The following is a 6,360-nucleotide window of genomic DNA, read 5'->3' as shown; positions in this document are numbered from 1 at the left end:
AATTAAAATACAAAAAAACAATAATTCCATTCAAAGCATGGCCGACCACTTACATAAAAATGGGGAATTTGACATGCAAATCCCCATATTTTAAGCCATGCAATATTTGACCACTACACTTCAACCTACCACAATTTTAATATTTTTCACATAAGTCCTTTTTAACTAAATTCACATAAAAATAATCAAATTAATGCATGAAACTTTCACACATGCATTTACTCACATTATAAACATGGAATATATCTTTTAATTTCTTATAGGGCTCGGTTTCGTGGTCCCGAAACCACTTTCCGACTAGGGTCAGTTTAGGGTTGTCACACTTATTTATGTGCAACTTACTAAACTTTATGCTTAATCCCTCTCATTTCCATTTCTTATAGTGCCGCCTATCTAGCTCAAAGATCAACCAAGTCAGAGATATCGATCACACTATCAATCGAAGCATTCGGTATAGTTTGATTTATATTTTTGAATATGGCATGTATAGGGAATTAGACTTCTGTTTTGTGTTGTTATTAATTTGGCCATATGTGTTGGCTTGGGATAGATTCCTCATTTTGTATTAAGCCTTGAATGATGGCTAATATTCATTTTGATATATGCAAATGGTGTTATGTTCATGGATGAGTAGAATGCACAAACGAAATGTTGTCTATTGTGGCTAATTTTATTGCATGAAATAGTCTTGTATTGGCTTTAGTTGCTTTTGTGTAAGTAAGGATGGCAAAGAGGCTTGGTAAATAGCCTGATTTTGTCCACACAACATGTGTCTAGGTCGTGTATGACACATGGCCAGCACGTGGGTGTGTTGTCCAGCCGTGTGTCCCCTGTACGTAAAACTTTTAAGTCAGTATGCATGATAATAAACACATGGGTAAAGACACAGCCATGTGTCTCAACCGTGTGAAGGGCACGGCCTAGCACGAGATTGTGCCTTGGTCGTGTGACATTTTGGGGTTGCTGACGTTAGAAACAGAATGTCCATGTTTTTGTACACGGGCGTGTCATGGCCGTGTGAAAACCCCTGTAGCTGTGCATTTAAAATAAATTCCACAGGAGTGGAGGACACGGGCGTGTCCCTATATTGTTCAAGCCGTGTGAGCCACACGGACCATCAACACGACCATGTTGAATTGGCCACACGGGCATGTGCCCTTTTCATATAGGCGTGTGCCCCTATGTCAAGTGACATTTTTCTATTGTTGGCAAAAGTACCTGAGTTGGTTCCGAGTGATTTATGATGTGTGTTTTGGGCCTCAAAGGCCCATATTAAGAATATGTTGACAAGCTTGAGAAAGTTTTAAATTTGTCCAAGTCTTAGAGACTCAAAAATGGTTTTAAGCATGATTTTAAGTGAGGTAACGCCTCGTATTCCGTCACGATGTAGGATACAGGTATGAGGTGTTACAAAGCCAGTGTAAGACATGTCTGGGACATGCATCGGCTACGAGATGTGTAAGAGTAAGACCATGTTTGGGACATGGCATCGGCACGAATATGTGAGAGCTAGTGTAAGACCATGTCTGGGATATGGCGTCGGCCTCGATTTCGATAGTCAGTGTAAGACCAGGTCTGGGACATGGCATCGACTTAATGGATGAGCCAGTGCAAGACTATGTCTGGGAAGTGGCATCGGCATTATTCCTTATGCCTGAGGCTTAATGAATATCCGATAGCATTCCAATGGTTCAACGACGAGAGTTACATTTTAAGTTAAACGAGAAAAGTATAACCATGTTGTGAGTGGTACAGGTACCTATTTGAAATGTATGAGATGTGAGCTTAATATATGCTATGTGAAGTGTATTGGCTAGTGATGAGTAAGTTGTGCTTATGCCTACTTAAATACTATGAGCATGATGATGAATGGTAAAGCTGTTGTTATATTTATTGCATGCAACTTACTAAGCTTTATGCTTACGCTATTTCTTTCCTTTTTCTTATAGTGCCGCATAATTAGCTCGTGGATCAACGGACGTCGGAGGCATCGATCACACTATCAATTGAAGCACTTGGTATAGTTAGATCTATTTATTTGATTATGGCATGTATAGAACCTTGACTTTATGATTTTGTGTCATTGTTAATTGGCCAAATATGTTGGCTTACTTTAGCATTTTGATTCATTTTGTATAAGGCCATGGAAATGGCTAAAGTTAAAAGTTGTTATATGACTACAAGAAGTTATTTCATGAATGGGTAATTTGTTGGTTGTTTTAGTAAATATGAAATGTGTAAAGGCCTTAAATGTGGTTGTTAGATTAAGGAATCTTATTATGATGATCTTTAGCATGATGGATGATGTTATTTTGTGTTTCAGGGTGGCAAGGGCTTGGTAAATAACCCTATGTTGCCCACACAGGTAGACACACGGGCGTGTGTCCAGGCCATGTGTCAGCCCCATGAGCGTGTTGTCCGGCCGTGTATCCCCTGCACGTAAAAATTTCAAGTCAGTATGTATGGTAGTAAACACACGGGCAGAGACACGGCCGTGTGTCTCAACCGTATGGAGGACATGGCCTCTGGCCACGGGCGTGTGCCTTGGCCATGTGCCCCTTATTGGATGCTGGCGTCAGAAACAGAATGTCAAGGTTTTTAGACACGGGCTAGGACACGGGCGTGTCATAGCCGTGTGAAAGACACGGGCTATGGACACGAACGTGTGCTAGGCCATGTGACAACCCTTGTAGGTTCGAATTTGGAATTAGATTCACACGGGTATAGGGCATGTCCCTAGATGCTTAGGCTATGTGTGTCACACAGGCTATTAGCACGACCATGTCATAAAGACCACACGGGCGTGTTACCTTCCACACGGGCATGTGCCTTGTTTTCAAGGGTTAATTTTCTAAAGTTGGTTAAGGACCTGAATTGGTCCCGAATGGTTTCAAATAGACGTTTGAGGCCTCGTAGGCCCATGTTAAGGAATTTAAACAAAGTTTGAAAAAGTTTTAAGTTTGATCAAGTCTTAATGATTCGAAAACGTTGGAATACATGTGTTTAAGTGAGGTAAAGCCTCGTATCTCGTCCCAGTGTAGGACTCGGGTGTTGGGTGTTACATTTAGGGCCTCGTATGCTCGTATTAGGGACAAATTGTTTGATATTGACTGATGATTGTATGAAATGGTTAAATGTATGATAAAAGCATGTATAAATGTATTGTAAGTATGGTAATGCTCTATAACCCTATTTTCGCGTTGAATATGGGTGAGGGGTGTTACAAGAAATATTATACTGCATATTTGTAAGATTGTCCACCGAAATTGTGTTAACCAAACCCCCATCTCCTTGGGCTATTAAACCAAGCCCAACCGAAACCAATTTTCCATCATACTCCAGTGCCTTATTATCCAAATCTAGGGGCACCATTAACAGCCCAGACAGCTTACCTGAATCCTCCTTAGTAGGTCCACTAACCTCTATTCTCTTGGCCCCATCCAAAAAATCTGCCCCTCTATATTGTTTTGACCTAAGACACTAAAATTGTTTTCATTATTAGCCCCTACACCATTATTATATTTAACCCTAGAACGTCCCCCCTAAGTTTTAGTCGTAAAAAAATTCTCCTTTTAGAAATGGATCCTCTACTAATCAGCTTCCATCACACTATTCACGACCATTTTCCTTCTAAGTAGATTTGAAGCGTTTATCACGGGTCATTTCGTCTATAAGATTTGACGAATTTGCGGATTTCGCCGTGATTTTCAATGATCATTTAAGGGCGAATAGTTCCGTCACCTCTCCCACATTGTTTGCCTTCAGTAAGTCCTCCTTCGTCGATCTAACACCCACATCCATCTCTTTTTAAGGGCTCCCTTACCGAGCAAAGTTTTCTTGAGTGACCAAATCGACCACAAGAAAAATAAACAGTTGGAAGCGATTTGAATTCCACCCTCTGTATCACCTCGTTAACCATGATTTGAGAGACCAGGGGTTGCCTCAAATCGTTTCCTACCGCCATCCTTGCAAATTTCCCTTTCTACCCCTTGTCCATATGAAAGTCCAACTTGATAATCATCCTTATCAAACCCCTTATCTTCTCAAAAATTTGGCGTTTGTAGAGGAAACCTAGAAGACCATACAACCTGACCCACACCATCGCATTGCAAGGGAAAGCTTGTGGAGAGGATCAAACTCCGATGTCCACGGTTGAACAATGAGATATTGGCCAAGCACGATCCAAGGCCCCTGGGTAAGTGCTTTATCATAGTCAACATGACTCTGAAACTTAACCAGAAAATACCCATTTTTCATATCCATAAGGTGGAACTGTTGGGACAATTTCCACAGGCTTTGAATTCTATTTTACAGCATAGAATAAGATAGATTTTAACCAAGAAGCTTAACCACTACTGTAGTCGCCATTTCTCTAAATAGAATTTGTTGAACCCTTTCTGAAAAATTGATAACGGGGATACCATTCACCGTAGATCTCGTAACATCTCCATCCAAAAGCTCAAAGTCCTCCTCCCTACCATAATCAAGGACTCCTCGACCCAAGACTTTATTCTTCCATGAGATTTCTGGTGCTAGAATTAATCTACAACCATGTCATTATACGTATCACAATCCAAACCTTTAAACTGAACTTTTATAATATTGTGATCTCCAATCGAGTTTTCCCCTCCATCATCCTCATCGAATGCTTTTCTTCTGTTTCACTCACAACCCCTTTTATTTGATATTAAATTTAAAAATAAAGAAAAAAATCCGTTTATAGTCCTAATTTTTAATATGAAATATCCAACATAAATTTTTTCTATCAATAATATGTTCTTATTGCAACTTAAATAAGACAAGTTTATTTATTTATTTATTTTGTTTCCACATGGTCTTACTTTTAAGGTGCAAGTGCCAATATTCTAACAATAAAGCTTACTTGCTAAATTTGTGTCATATAATTTACTTTAATTTATATATTAGATTTCTAAATTATTTTTAATAGTAGTATGTATAAATTAGTTCAATGTTTTATTATTTCAATTAATATTATAGTGTTTTATTTTTCTTTTTTCCAAATTTCTATATTACTTTTAATAGTACTATATATTAATTCATGTTTTATTAATTTAATTTAATATTATATTTTTTTATTTTAGCTCCAAATTTTTATATTATATTTACTTGTATTATGTGTTAATTCAATTTTAATTAATTATCTTTAGTTAATATTGATTTTACATTTGATTTGAATTATTTTTGGAAACTACAATTCGAGTAGTAATATTCAATGATGTTGTGACAAAATTCAAAGATAATTTTCAGAAGAAAATACTTATACAATTATAAATGGTGTAATAAAAAAATCTTATGATAAATTTATTAATGTTTATAATAAATATAAATTGTTATTGATTTTTTATACTTAAATAAGCCAGTTTTCTAAATCACAAAAGTGTTTTGTTTTTTATATTTTTTTAATAAATCGAGAGAGGATATGAATAAAAAAATAGGTATAGTTCTATTTTCGTTTGGTATTAATTATTATTTTACTTTATATAATTTACAATTTTTTTTTTTACTTTTCTTCTTGCATTGGAGATTCTTGAGGAGTAATTTTAATATATTTTACATGTTTTTTTTTTTGCATGGAATAAAAACCTATCATTACATTTTTTAATTTGAAAACTTCACTTGAATATATTTTTTATTTCTTTATTATTTGTAAGACTATATACACGTGTATGGCAGTTATTTAGGCGCAGCTGTAGCTGTAGCTGGATGCAAATGAGGGAAATAAAAGCTATGTTGCTTCACTTCAAACCAGGGAAGTGTGTGCATATATTTTTCCCTTTAAATTCAGTTAAAATGGTTGGGATAAAATATGCAGAGAAGCTAACAAGGGAGCTGATAAATTGGCCAGTCTTCTTTTCAATCCGATTGCCTGTATTCAACTGGTTAGGCAACCACAGGATGGGGTTTTCGGTTTTCTTCAAGATGATCTAAATAGTCCCTTGTAGTAATTTTCTTAAGGCTATGCCTTCCCTTGTTACAAAAAAATGAGAAATATGGGGAAAAATCAAAGTAAATTCACTTTCCTTTACATGGTAGAAAATATTATATTTCGATAAATAATTTTAATCTATAGTAATTATTAAAAAAGAACTTGAAGGGCTTTTCTTTTCAACATTTTAACGAAAAGAAAACTTACTTCTGACTGTAAGTCTGTAACGTAGGAGTGAAGGGACATTTGTTTTCCAACCATTACCGAGCGAAAGCCACAGTTTGGATACTGGTAGTCTAATGAGTAATTGTGATAGTATGAATTAAAAGAAAAGGGTTGGGAATAAAGTAATGAAGAAGCAAATAAATTGGTTAGTTGAGGGCCATGGTCAGGAACGCATGATACTCGTACGT

At 36.4% G+C, this 6,360-nt stretch overlaps 1 long non-coding RNA gene across 1 annotated transcript; it reads left to right on the top strand.

Moving 5' to 3' along the window:
• The first annotated feature begins 3,382 nt into the window (after nucleotides 1-3,382).
• On the top strand, nucleotides 3,383-6,075 carry LOC107962956 (uncharacterized). Its single transcript, XR_001701847.2, has 2 exons — nucleotides 3,383-4,195; nucleotides 5,695-6,075. It is a non-coding gene; the product is annotated as an uncharacterized lncRNA (long non-coding RNA).
• The last annotated feature ends 285 nt before the right edge of the window (nucleotides 6,076-6,360 follow it).

The sequence above is a fragment of the Gossypium hirsutum genome, chromosome A06 (assembly GCF_007990345.1).
Source record: "Gossypium hirsutum isolate 1008001.06 chromosome A06, Gossypium_hirsutum_v2.1, whole genome shotgun sequence".
Taxonomy (NCBI): domain Eukaryota; kingdom Viridiplantae; phylum Streptophyta; class Magnoliopsida; order Malvales; family Malvaceae; genus Gossypium; species Gossypium hirsutum.
This window is presented reverse-complemented; position numbering and strand designations above follow the sequence as displayed.